This window comes from Archocentrus centrarchus, unplaced genomic scaffold (genome assembly GCF_007364275.1).
Source record: "Archocentrus centrarchus isolate MPI-CPG fArcCen1 unplaced genomic scaffold, fArcCen1 scaffold_26_ctg1, whole genome shotgun sequence".
NCBI lineage: Eukaryota > Metazoa > Chordata > Actinopteri > Cichliformes > Cichlidae > Archocentrus > Archocentrus centrarchus.
In genome coordinates this window covers 5,690,183-5,702,681 of record NW_022060256.1, presented here as the reverse complement: position 1 = coordinate 5,702,681, position 12,499 = coordinate 5,690,183, and the positions used below count along the sequence as shown (strand labels likewise).

General features: G+C 41.3%; 13 non-coding genes across 13 annotated transcripts; all 13 read left to right on the top strand.

Moving 5' to 3' along the window:
* The first annotated feature begins 267 nt into the window (after window positions 1-267).
* On the top strand, window positions 268-339 carry trnac-gca (transfer RNA cysteine (anticodon GCA)). Its single transcript has one exon. It is a non-coding gene; the product is annotated as a tRNA-Cys (tRNA).
* A 1,161-nt stretch (window positions 340-1,500) lies between these two features.
* Window positions 1,501-1,572, top strand: trnac-gca (transfer RNA cysteine (anticodon GCA)). Its single transcript has one exon. It is a non-coding gene; the product is annotated as a tRNA-Cys (tRNA).
* Window positions 1,573-2,048: 476 nt separating this feature from the next.
* trnac-gca (transfer RNA cysteine (anticodon GCA)) lies at window positions 2,049-2,120 on the top strand. The gene has a single exon. It is a non-coding gene; the product is annotated as a tRNA-Cys (tRNA).
* Window positions 2,121-3,290: 1,170 nt separating this feature from the next.
* Window positions 3,291-3,362, top strand: trnac-gca (transfer RNA cysteine (anticodon GCA)). The gene has a single exon. It is a non-coding gene; the product is annotated as a tRNA-Cys (tRNA).
* A 476-nt stretch (window positions 3,363-3,838) lies between these two features.
* Window positions 3,839-3,910, top strand: trnac-gca (transfer RNA cysteine (anticodon GCA)). Its single transcript has one exon. It is a non-coding gene; the product is annotated as a tRNA-Cys (tRNA).
* Window positions 3,911-5,591: 1,681 nt separating this feature from the next.
* trnac-gca (transfer RNA cysteine (anticodon GCA)) lies at window positions 5,592-5,664 on the top strand. Its single transcript has one exon. It is a non-coding gene; the product is annotated as a tRNA-Cys (tRNA).
* Window positions 5,665-6,840: 1,176 nt separating this feature from the next.
* Window positions 6,841-6,912, top strand: trnac-gca (transfer RNA cysteine (anticodon GCA)). Its single transcript has one exon. It is a non-coding gene; the product is annotated as a tRNA-Cys (tRNA).
* Window positions 6,913-7,388: 476 nt separating this feature from the next.
* Window positions 7,389-7,460, top strand: trnac-gca (transfer RNA cysteine (anticodon GCA)). Its single transcript has one exon. It is a non-coding gene; the product is annotated as a tRNA-Cys (tRNA).
* A 1,174-nt stretch (window positions 7,461-8,634) lies between these two features.
* trnac-gca (transfer RNA cysteine (anticodon GCA)) lies at window positions 8,635-8,706 on the top strand. The gene has a single exon. It is a non-coding gene; the product is annotated as a tRNA-Cys (tRNA).
* Window positions 8,707-9,182: 476 nt separating this feature from the next.
* trnac-gca (transfer RNA cysteine (anticodon GCA)) lies at window positions 9,183-9,254 on the top strand. The gene has a single exon. It is a non-coding gene; the product is annotated as a tRNA-Cys (tRNA).
* Window positions 9,255-10,429: 1,175 nt separating this feature from the next.
* On the top strand, window positions 10,430-10,501 carry trnac-gca (transfer RNA cysteine (anticodon GCA)). The gene has a single exon. It is a non-coding gene; the product is annotated as a tRNA-Cys (tRNA).
* Window positions 10,502-10,977: 476 nt separating this feature from the next.
* trnac-gca (transfer RNA cysteine (anticodon GCA)) lies at window positions 10,978-11,049 on the top strand. The gene has a single exon. It is a non-coding gene; the product is annotated as a tRNA-Cys (tRNA).
* Window positions 11,050-12,224: 1,175 nt separating this feature from the next.
* On the top strand, window positions 12,225-12,296 carry trnac-gca (transfer RNA cysteine (anticodon GCA)). The gene has a single exon. It is a non-coding gene; the product is annotated as a tRNA-Cys (tRNA).
* Window positions 12,297-12,499: the final 203 nt, after the last annotated feature.

Sequence of the window (12,499 nt, the reverse complement as noted above, 5' to 3'; positions counted from 1 at the left end):
GATGTTGTCTTCATTTGCAGACTGTAGTAACACTGATTGATGAAGCATGTTTGTTACCTTTTAAATGTGACAGATGTGCTTGCACAGCTATTACAGAGCAACATTATCATTCCTACAGATTCAGAATCTTTTTTTTTTCTTTCATTGTCCCCTAACAGCTTCACAGTGTTCCCAGTTAGTTTTCACCTGTGTTTTTCTGCTGCTTGGTGTTGTGCAGGAAGCCCACAGCAGCTTTTTAGAGCTTTTCTCCTGTTTGGTGTTTAGTGAGGGGGCATAGCTCAGTGGTAGAGCGTTTGACTGCAGATCAATAGGTCTCTGGTTCAACTCCAGATATCCCCTGGTGAAGCCAGTGTAACTTACCACCCTCTGGTTCTGCTGAGAGATGGCCATGCTTAGCTCTGAGTTTGAACCTGCTGGCCATCCTGCTTGGAGTCCACTGCATGTGGGTGCTGGATTAGCAAGCAGCCTGATTTCTTCCAACCCTTTTCCCCCAAGTAGAGCTGGGATGTGCCCTCATCCAATTCTGTATTTAGTTTTTTAGTCCCAATTAAGCTCTGATTTAGTCCTGTACTTGGTCCTGGTTTAATCCTGTTTAAATCTTGTTTTCTGATTTTGTCATGGTTTAGACATGTTCTAGTTCTGCTTTATTCTTGGATTTAGTCTTTGTTTAGACCTAATTAAGTTCTGACTTAGTCTGGTATTTAGTCCTGGTTTAGTCCCGGATTTAGTCCTAGATTTTGTCTTGGTTTAAACATTGTTTAGTTCTGGTTTATGCCTGGATTTACTCCATGTTTAGTTCTGACTTAGTCCAGAATTAGGTCCTGTATTTAGTCCTGTTTAACTCCTCGTTTAGTCCTAGAGTTTGTCCTGATTTAGGCATGGTTTATTCCTGGATTTACTCTATGGTTAGTCCTAATTAAGTTCTGATTTAGGCCTGGATCTAGCCCTGTTTAAATCCTGGTTTAGAGATGGTTTAGTTCTGGTTTATGCCTGGATTTTCTCCATCTTTTTTTTTCTCATTCAGTAATGCTTTTTCCTGGGTTTATTTTCATTTTTAATTCCTTGGTTTAGGCCTGAAATAACCCTCATTTCTGTATATTTCAGGCTTTTAAAAAGTCCTGTGGAAAGACATTTATTTTCTGAGGTGAAACCTGGCCTGAAAACTCTGAAAACCTCTGGGCTATTGCAACTAAAAATTGTCCTTCATCAGTTTCACCCGATGCTGTGACCTTGTCCCTGCTACTCCTCAACTCCAGTTCAGCCTCTATCATTACTTTCACTGTGGTTATGACTCTGTTTGCAGATTCTCTGATTCTACAGTGGAGTAGAAGCAGAAAACAGTCTACTTGTCCTGTACTTTATTAAAGTAGTTGATTAAATGTTCTGTCCTATCTGTTCTCCAATGGTTTGTGAGAATAACAGTACACTAGTGAAATGTCATTGGCGGGTTGGGGAGGAGCAGGACCTGAAAACACGAGACTAAGAGAAGCTGTTTGCAGAGGGGGTATAGCTCAGTGGTAGAGCATTTGACTGCAGATCAAGAGGACTCTGGTTCAATTCCAGAAACCCCCTGTGGCTGCTTTATCCCTTGCTGTTGACCTTCCTGAGGACTCATACAGTTTATTCATACTGGTACAATCTGACACCCCTGCTGTCAGCTTCATGGTTAAAGCAAAGTCTCCAGCACAGAAACCTCTGTAAATCTATGAAGTTGCTCAAAACCACCATTGATTCTTGTCACGTACGTTGAAACCATGCAGCAAATTCCACTCGTTTACTGTGATGTTGTCTTCATTTGCAGACTGTAGTAACACTGATTGATGAAGCATGTTTGTTACCTTTTAAATGTGACAGATGTGCTTGCACAGCTATTACAGAGCAACATTATCATTCCTACGGATTCAGAATCTTTTTTTTTTCTTTCATTGTCCCCTAACAGCTTCACAGTGTTCCCAGTTAGTTTTCACCTGTGTTTTTCTGCTGCTTGGTGTTGTGCAGGAAGCCCACAGCAGCTTTTTAGAGCTTTTCTCCTGTTTGGTGTTTAGTGAGGGGGCATAGCTCAGTGGTAGAGCGTTTGACTGCAGATCAATAGGTCTCTGGTTCAACTCCAGATGCCCCCTGGTGAAGCCAGTGTAACTTACCACCCTCTGGTTCTGCTGAGACATGGCCATGGTTAGCTCTGAGTTTGAACCTGCTGGCCATCCTGCTTGGAGTCCACTGCATGTGGATGCTGTTCGCGTGCTGGATTAGCAAGCAGCCTGATTTCTTCCAACCCTTTTCCCCCAAGTAGAGCTGGGATGTGCCCTCATCCAATTCTGTATTTAGTTTTTTAGTCCCAATTAAGCTCTGATTTAGTCCTGTACTTGGTCCTGGTTTAATCCTGTTTAAATCTTGTTTTCTGATTTTGTCATGGTTTAGACATGTTCTAGTTCTGCTTTATTCTTGGATTTAGTCTTTGTTTAGACCTAATTAAGTTCTGACTTAGTCTGGTATTTAGTCCTGGTTTAGTCCCGGATTTAGTCCTAGATTTTGTCTTGGTTTAAACATTGTTTAGTTCTGGTTTATGCCTGGATTTACTCCATGTTTAGTTCTGACTTAGTCCAGAATTAGGTCCTGTATTTAGTCCTGTTTAACTCCTCGTTTAGTCCTAGAATTTGTCCTGATTTAGGCATGGTTTATTCCTGGATTTACTCTATGGTTAGTCCTAATTAAGTTCTGATTTAGGCCTGGATCTAGCCCTGTTTAAATCCTGGTTTAGGGATGGTTTAGTTCTGTTTTATGCCTGGATTTTCTCCATCTTTTTTTTTTCTCATTCAGTAATGCTCTTTCCTGGGTTTATTTTCATTTTTAATTCCTTGGTTTAGGCCTGAAATAACCCTCATTTCTGTATATTTCAGGCTTTTAAAAAGTCCTGTGGAAAAACATTTATTTTCTGAGGTGAGACCTGGCCTGAAAACTCTGAAAACCTCTGGGCTATTGCAACTAAAAATTGTCCTTCATCAGTTTCACCCGATGCTGTGACCTTGTCCCTGCTACTCCTCAACTCCAGTTCAGCCTCTATCATTACTTTCACTGTGGTTATGACTCTTGCAGATTCTCTGATTCTACAGTGGAGTAGAAGCAGAAAACAGTCTACTTGTCCTGTACTTTATTAAAGTAGTTGATTAAATGTTCTGTCCTATCTGTTCTCCAATGCTTTGTGAGAATAACAGTACACTAGTGAAATGTCATTGGCGGGTTGGGGAGGAGCAGGACCTGAAAACACGAGACTAAGAGAAGCTGTTTGCAGAGGGGGTATAGCTCAGTGGTAGAGCATTTGACTGCAGATCAAGCGGTCTCTGGTTCAACTCCAGATACCCCTTGTGGCTGCTTTATCCCTTGCTGTTGACCTTCCTGAGAACTCATACAGTTTATTCATACTGGTACAATCTGACACCCCTGCTGTCAGCTTCATGGTTAAAGCAAAGTCTCCAGCACAGAAACCTCTGTAAATCTATGAAGTTGCTCAAAACCACCATTGATTCTTGTCACGTACGTTGAAACCATGCAGCAAATTCCACTCGTTTACTGTGATGTTGTCTTCATTTGCAGACTGTAGTAACACTGATTGATGAAGCATGTTTGTTACCTTTTAAATGTGACAGATGTGCTTGCACAGCTATTACAGAGCAACATTATCATTCCTACAGATTCAGAATCTTTTTTTTTTCTTTCATTGTCCCCTAACAGCTTCACAGTGTTCCCAGTTAGTTTTCACCTGTGTTTTTCTGCTGCTTGGTGTTGTGCAGGAAGCCCACAGCAGCTTTTTAGAGCTTTTCTCCTGTTTGGTGTTTAGTGAGGGGGCATAGCTCAGTGGTAGAGCGTTTGACTGCAGATCAATAGGTCTCTGGTTCAACTCCAGATATCCCCTGGTGAAGCCAGTGTAACTTACCACCCTCTGGTTCTGCTGAGAGATGGCCATGCTTAGCTCTGAGTTTGAACCTGCTGGCCATCCTGCTTGGAGTCCACTGCATGTGGGTGCTGGATTAGCAAGCAGCCTGATTTCTTCCAACCCTTTTCCCCCAAGTAGAGCTGGGATGTGCCCTCATCCAATTCTGTATTTAGTTTTTTAGTCCCAATTAAGCTCTGATTTAGTCCTGTACTTGGTCCTGGTTTAATCCTGTTTACATCTTGTTTTCTGATTTTGTCATGGTTTAGACATGTTCTAGTTCTGCTTTATTCTTGGATTTAGTCTTTGTTTAGACCTAATTAAGTTCTGACTTAGTCTGGTATTTAGTCCTGGTTTAGTCCCGGATTTAGTCCTAGATTTTGTCTTGGTTTAAACATTGTTTAGTTCTGGTTTATGCCTGGATTTACTCCATGATTAGTTCTGACTTAGTCCAGTATTAAGTCCTGTATTTAGTCCTGTTTAACTCCTCGTTTAGTGCTAGAGTTTGTCCTGATTTAGGCATGGTTTATTCCTGGATTTACTCTATGGTTAGTCCTAATTAAGTTCTGATTTAGGCCTGGATCTAGCCCTGTTTAAATCCTGGTTTAGAGATGGTTTAGTTCTGGTTTATGCCTGGATTTTCTCCATCTTTTTTTTTTCTCATTCAGTAATGCTTTTTCCTGGGTTTATTTTCATTTTTAATTCCTTGGTTTAGGCCTGAAATAACCCTCATTTCTGTATATTTCAGGCTTTTAAAAAGTCCTGTGGAAAGACATTTATTTTCTGAGGTGAAACCTGGCCTGAAAACTCTGAAAACCTCTGGGCTATTGCAACTAAAAATTGTCCTTCATCAGTTTCACCCGATGCTGTGACCTTGTCCCTGCTACTCCTCAACTCCAGTTCAGCCTCTATCATTACTTTCACTGTGGTTATGACTCTGTTTGCAGATTCTCTGATTCTACAGTGGAGTAGAAGCAGAAAACAGTCTACTTGTCCTGTACTTTATTAAAGTAGTTGATTAAATGTTCTTTCCTATCTGTTCTCCAATGCTTTGTGAGAATAACAGTACACTAGTGAAATGTCATTGGCGGGTTGGGGAGGAGCAAGACCTGAAAACACGAGATAGCTCAGTGGTAGAGCATTTGACTGCAGATCAAGAGGTCTCTGGTTCAATTCCAGATACCCCCTGTGGCTGCTTTATCCCTTGCTGTTGACCTTCCTGAGGACTCATACAGTTTATTCATACTGGTACAATCTGACACCTCTGCTGTCAGCTTTATGGTTAAAGCAAAGTCTCCAGCACAGAAACCTCTGTAAATCTATGAAGTTGCTCAAAACCACCATTGATTCTTGTCACGTACGTTGAAACCATGCAGCAAATTCCACTCGTTTACTGTGATGTTGTCTTCATTTGCAGACTGTAGTAACACTGATTGATGAAGCATGTTTGTTACCTTTTAAATGTGACAGATGTGCTTGCACAGCTATTACAGAGCAACATTATCATTCCTACGGATTCAGAATCTTTTTTTTTCTTTCATTGTCCCCTAACAGCTTCACAGTGTTCCCAGTTAGTTTTCACCTGTGTTTTTCTGCTGCTTGGTGTTGTGCAGGAAGCCCACAGCAGCTTTTTAGAGCTTTTCTCCTGTTTGGTGTTTAGTGAGGGGGCATAGCTCAGTGGTAGAGCAGTTTGACTGCAGATCAATAGGTCTCTGGTTCAACTCCAGATGCCCCCTGGTGAAGCCAGTGTAACTTACCACCCTCTGGTTCTGCTGAGACATGGCCATGGTTAGCTCTGAGTTTGAACCTGCTGGCCATCCTGCTTGGAGTCCACTGCATGTGGATGCTGTTCGCGTGCTGGATTAGCAAGCAGCCTGATTTCTTCCAACCCTTTTCCCCCAAGTAGAGCTGGGATGTGCCCTCATCCAATTCTGTATTTAGTTTTTTAGTCCCAATTAAGCTCTGATTTAGTCCTGTACTTGGTCCTGGTTTAATCCTGTTTAAATCTTGTTTTCTGATTTTGTCATGGTTTAGACATGTTCTAGTTCTGCTTTATTCTTGGATTTAGTCTTTGTTTAGACCTAATTAAGTTCTGACTTAGTCTGGTATTTAGTCCTGGTTTAGTCCCGGATTTAGTCCTAGATTTTGTCTTGGTTTAAACATTGTTTAGTTCTGGTTTATGCCTGGATTTACTCCATGTTTAGTTCTGACTTAGTCCAGTATTAAGTCCTGTATTTAGTCCTGTTTAACTCCTCGTTTAGTCCTAGAGTTTGTCCTGATTTAGGCATGGTTTATTCCTGGATTTACTCTATGGTTAGTCCTAATTAAGTTCTGATTTAGGCCTGGATCTAGCCCTGTTTAAATCCTGGTTTAGAGATGGTTTAGTTCTGGTTTATGCCTGGATTTTCTCCATTTTTTTTTTTTTTTCTCATTCAGTAATGCTCTTTCCTGGGTTTATTTTCATTTTTAATTCCTTGGTTTAGGCCTGAAATAACCCTCATTTCTGTATATTTCAGGCTTTTAAAAAGTCCTGTGGAAAGACATTTATTTTCTGAGGTGAAACCTGGCCTGAAAACTCTGAAAACCTCTGGGCTATTGCAACTAAAAATTGTCCTTCATCAGTTTCACCCGATGCTGTGACCTTGTCCCTGCTACTCCTCAACTCCAGTTCAGCCTCTATCATTACTTTCACTGTGGTTATGACTCTGTTTGCAGATTCTCTGATTCTACAGTGGAGTAGAAGCAGAAAACAGTCTACTTGTCCTGTACTTTATTAAAGTAGTTGATTAAATGTTCTGTCCTATCTGTTCTCCAATGCTTTGTGAGAATAACAGTACACTAGTGAAATGTCATTGGCGGGTTGGGGAGGAGCAGGACCTGAAAACACGAGACTAAGGGAAGCTGTTTGCAGAGGGGGTATAGCTCAGTGGTAGAGCATTTGACTGCAGATCAAGAGGTCTCTGGTTCAATTCCAGATACCCCCTGTGGCTGCTTTATCCCTTGCTGTTGACCTTCCTGAGGACTCATACAGTTTATTCATACTGGTACAATCTGACACCTCTGCTGTCAGCTTTATGGTTAAAGCAAAGTCTCCAGCACAGAAACCTCTGTAAATCTATGAAGTTGCTCAAAACCACCATTGATTCTTGTCACGTACGTTGAAACCATGCAGCAAATTCCACTCGTTTACTGTGATGTTGTCTTCATTTGCAGACTGTAGTAACACTGATTGATGAAGCATGTTTGTTACCTTTTAAATGTGACAGATGTGCTTGCACAGCTATTACAGAGCAACATTATCATTCCTACGGATTCAGAATCTTTTTTTTTTCTTTCATTGTCCCCTAACAGCTTCACAGTGTTCCCAGTTAGTTTTCACCTGTGTTTTTCTGCTGCTTGGTGTTGTGCAGGAAGCCCACAGCAGCTTTTTAGAGCTTTTCTCCTGTTTGGTGTTTAGTGAGGGGGCATAGCTCAGTGGTAGAGCGTTTGACTGCAGATCAATAGGTCTCTGGTTCAACTCCAGATGCCCCCTGGTGAAGCCAGTGTAACTTACCACCCTCTGGTTCTGCTGAGACATGGCCATGGTTAGCTCTGAGTTTGAACCTGCTGGCCATCCTGCTTGGAGTCCACTGCATGTGGATGCTGTTCGCGTGCTGGATTAGCAAGCAGCCTGATTTCTTCCAACCCTTTTCCCCCAAGTAGAGCTGGGATGTGCCCTCATCCAATTCTGTATTTAGTTTTTTAGTCCCAATTAAGCTCTGATTTAGTCCTGTACTTGCTCCTGGTTTAATCCTGTTTAAATCTTGTTTTCTGATTTTGTCATGGTTTAGACATGTTCTAGTTCTGCTTTATTCTTGGATTTAGTCTTTGTTTAGACCTAATTAAGTTCTGACTTAGTCTGGTATTTAGTCCTGGTTTAGTCCCGGATTTAGTCCTAGATTTTGTCTTGGTTTAAACATTGTTTAGTTCTGGTTTATGCCTGGATTTACTCCATGTTTAGTTCTGACTTAGTCCAGAATTAGGTCCTGTATTTAGTCCTGTTTAACTCCTCGTTTAGTCCTAGAGTTTGTCCTGATTTAGGCATGGTTTATTCCTGGATTTACTCTATGGTTAGTCCTAATTAAGTTCTGATTTAGGCCTGGATCTAGCCCTGTTTAAATCCTGGTTTAGAGATGGTTTAGTTCTGTTTTATGCCTGGATTTTCTCCATCTTTTTTTTTTTCTCATTCAGTAATGCTCTTTCCTGGGTTTATTTTCATTTTTAATTCCTTGGTTTAGGCCTGAAATAACCCTCATTTCTGTATATTTCAGGCTTTTAAAAAGTCCTGTGGAAAGACATTTATTTTCTGAGGTGAAACCTGGCCTGAAAACTCTGAAAACCTCTGGGCTATTGCAACTAAAAATTGTCCTTCATCAGTTTCACCCGATGCTGTGACCTTCTCCCTGCTACTCCTCAACTCCAGTTCAGCCTCTATCATTACTTTCACTGTGGTTATGACTCTGTTTGCAGATTCTCTGATTCTACAGTGGAGTAGAAGCAGAAAACAGTCTACTTGTCCTGTACTTTATTAAAGTAGTTGATTAAATGTTCTGTCCTATCTGTTCTCCAATGGTTTGTGAGAATAACAGTACACTAGTGAAATGTCATTGGCGGGTTGGGGAGGAGCAGGACCTGAAAACACGAGACTAAGAGAAGCTGTTTGCAGAGGGGGTATAGCTCAGTGGTAGAGCATTTGACTGCAGATCAAGAGGACTCTGGTTCAATTCCAGAAACCCCCTGTGGCTGCTTTATCCCTTGCTGTTGACCTTCCTGAGGACTCATACAGTTTATTCATACTGGTACAATCTGACACCCCTGCTGTCAGCTTCATGGTTAAAGCAAAGTCTCCAGCACAGAAACCTCTGTAAATCTATGAAGTTGCTCAAAACCACCATTGATTCTTGTCACGTACGTTGAAACCATGCAGCAAATTCCACTCGTTTACTGTGATGTTGTCTTCATTTGCAGACTGTAGTAACACTGATTGATGAAGCATGTTTGTTACCTTTTAAATGTGACAGATGTGCTTGCACAGCTATTACAGAGCAACATTATCATTCCTACGGATTCAGAATCTTTTTTTTTTCTTTCATTGTCCCCTAACAGCTTCACAGTGTTCCCAGTTAGTTTTCACCTGTGTTTTTCTGCTGCTTGGTGTTGTGCAGGAAGCCCACAGCAGCTTTTTAGAGCTTTTCTCCTGTTTGGTGTTTAGTGAGGGGGCATAGCTCAGTGGTAGAGCGTTTGACTGCAGATCAATAGGTCTCTGGTTCAACTCCAGATGCCCCCTGGTGAAGCCAGTGTAACTTACCACCCTCTGGTTCTGCTGAGACATGGCCATGGTTAGCTCTGAGTTTGAACCTGCTGGCCATCCTGCTTGGAGTCCACTGCATGTGGATGCTGTTCGCGTGCTGGATTAGCAAGCAGCCTGATTTCTTCCAACCCTTTTCCCCCAAGTAGAGCTGGGATGTGCCCTCATCCAATTCTGTATTTAGTTTTTTAGTCCCAATTAAGCTCTGATTTAGTCCTGTACTTGCTCCTGGTTTAATCCTGTTTAAATCTTGTTTTCTGATTTTGTCATGGTTTAGACATGTTCTAGTTCTGCTTTATTCTTGGATTTAGTCTTTGTTTAGACCTAATTAAGTTCTGACTTAGTCTGGTATTTAGTCCTGGTTTAGTCCCGGATTTAGTCCTAGATTTTGTCTTGGTTTAAACATTGTTTAGTTCTGGTTTATGCCTGGATTTACTCCATGTTTAGTTCTGACTTAGTCCAGAATTAGGTCCTGTATTTAGTCCTGTTTAACTCCTTGTTTAGTCCTAGAGTTTGTCCTGATTTAGGCATGGTTTATTCCTGGATTTACTCTATGGTTAGTCCTAATTAAGTTCTGATTTAGGCCTGGATCTAGCCCTGTTTAAATCCTGGTTTAGAGATGGTTTAGTTCTGTTTTATGCCTGGATTTTCTCCATCTTTTTTTTTTTTCTCATTCAGTAATGCTCTTTCCTGGGTTTATTTTCATTTTTAATTCCTTGGTTTAGGCCTGAAATAACCCTCATTTCTGTATATTTCAGGCTTTTAAAAAGTCCTGTGGAAAGACATTTATTTTCTGAGGTGAAACCTGGCCTGAAAACTCTGAAAACCTCTGGGCTATTGCAACTAAAAATTGTCCTTCATCAGTTTCACCCGATGCTGTGACCTTGTCCCTGCTACTCCTCAACTCCAGTTCAGCCTCTATCATTACTTTCACTGTGGTTATGACTCTGTTTGCAGATTCTCTGATTCTACAGTGGAGTAGAAGCAGAAAACAGTCTACTTGTCCTGTACTTTATTAAAGTAGTTGATTAAATGTTCTGTCCTATCTGTTCTCCAATGGTTTGTGAGAATAACAGTACACTAGTGAAATGTCATTGGCGGGTTGGGGAGGAGCAGGACCTGAAAACACGAGACTAAGAGAAGCTGTTTGCAGAGGGGGTATAGCTCAGTGGTAGAGCATTTGACTGCAGATCAAGAGGACTCTGGTTCAATTCCAGAAACCCCCTGTGGCTGCTTTATCCCTTGCTGTTGACCTTCCTGAGGACTCATACAGTTTATTCATACTGGTACAATCTGACACCCCTGCTGTCAGCTTCATGGTTAAAGCAAAGTCTCCAGCACAGAAACCTCTGTAAATCTATGAAGTTGCTCAAAACCACCATTGATTCTTGTCACGTACTTTGAAACCATGCAGCAAATTCCACTCGTTTACTGTGATGTTGTCTTCATTTGCAGACTGTAGTAACACTGATTGATGAAGCATGTTTGTTACCTTTTAAATGTGACAGATGTGCTTGCACAGCTATTACAGAGCAACATTATCATTCCTACGGATTCAGAATCTTTTTTTTTTCTTTCATTGTCCCCTAACAGCTTCACAGTGTTCCCAGTTAGTTTTCACCTGTGTTTTTCTGCTGCTTGGTGTTGTGCAGGAAGCCCACAGCAGCTTTTTAGAGCTTTTCTCCTGTTTGGTGTTTAGTGAGGGGGCATAGCTCAGTGGTAGAGCGTTTGACTGCAGATCAATAGGTCTCTGGTTCAACTCCAGATGCCCCCTGGTGAAGCCAGTGTAACTTACCACCCTCTGGTTCTGCTGAGACATGGCCATGGTTAGCTCTGAGTTTGAACCTGCTGGCCATCCTGCTTGGAGTCCACTGCATGTGGATGCTGTTCGTGTGCTGGATTAGCAAGCAGCCTGATTTCTTCCAACCCTTTTCCCCCAAGTAGAGCTGGGATGTGCCCTCATCCAATTCTGTATTTAGTTTTTTAGTCCCAATTAAGCTCTGATTTAGTCCTGTACTTGGTCCTGGTTTAATCCTGTTTAAATCTTGTTTTCTGATTTTGTCATGGTTTAGACATGTTCTAGTTCTGCTTTATTCTTGGATTTAGTCTTTGTTTAGACCTAATTAAGTTCTGACTTAGTCTGGTATTTAGTCCTGGTTTAGTCCCGGATTTTGTCCTAGATTTTGTCTTGGTTTAAACATTGTTTAGTTCTGGTTTATGCCTGGATTTACTCCATGTTTAGTTCTGACTTAGTCCAGAATTAGGTCCTGTATTTAGTCCTGTTTAACTCCTCGTTTAGTCCTAGAGTTTGTCCTGATTTAGGCATGGTTTATTCCTGGATTTACTCTATGGTTAGTCCTAATTAAGTTCTGATTTAGGCCTGGATCTAGCCCTGTTTAAATCCTGGTTTAGAGATGGTTTAGTTCTGTTTTATGCCTGGATTTTCTCCATCTTTTTTTTTTTTCTCATTCAGTAATGCTCTTTCCTGGGTTTATTTTCATTTTTAATTCCTTGGTTTAGGCCTGAAATAACCCTCATTTCTGTATATTTCAGGCTTTTAAAAAGTCCTGTGGAAAGACATTTATTTTCTGAGGTGAAACCTGGCCTGAAAACTCTGAAAACCTCTGGGCTATTGCAACTAAAAATTGTCCTTCATCAGTTTCACCCGATGCTGTGACCTTGTCCCTGCTACTCCTCAACTCCAGTTCAGCCTCTATCATTACTTTCACTGTGGTTATGACTCTGTTTGCAGATTCTCTGATTCTACAGTGGGGTAGAAGCAGAAAACAGTCTACTTGTCCTGTACTTTATTAAAGTAGTTGATTAAATGTTCTGTCCTATCTGTTCTCCAATGGTTTGTGAGAATAACAGTACACTAGTGAAATGTCATTGGCGGGTTGGGGAGGAGCAGGACCTGAAAACACGAGACTAAGAGAAGCTGTTTGCAGAGGGGGTATAGCTCAGTGGTAGAGCATTTGACTGCAGATCAAGAGGACTCTGGTTCAATTCCAGAAACCCCCTGTGGCTGCTTTATCCCTTGCTGTTGACCTTCCTGAGGACTCATACAGTTTATTCATACTGGTACAATCTGACACCCCTGCTGTCAGCTTCATGGTTAAAGCAAAGTCTCCAGCACAGAAACCTCTGTAAATCTATGAAGTTGCTCAAAACCACCATTGATTCTTGTCACGTACGTTGAAACCATGCAGCAAATTCCACTCGTT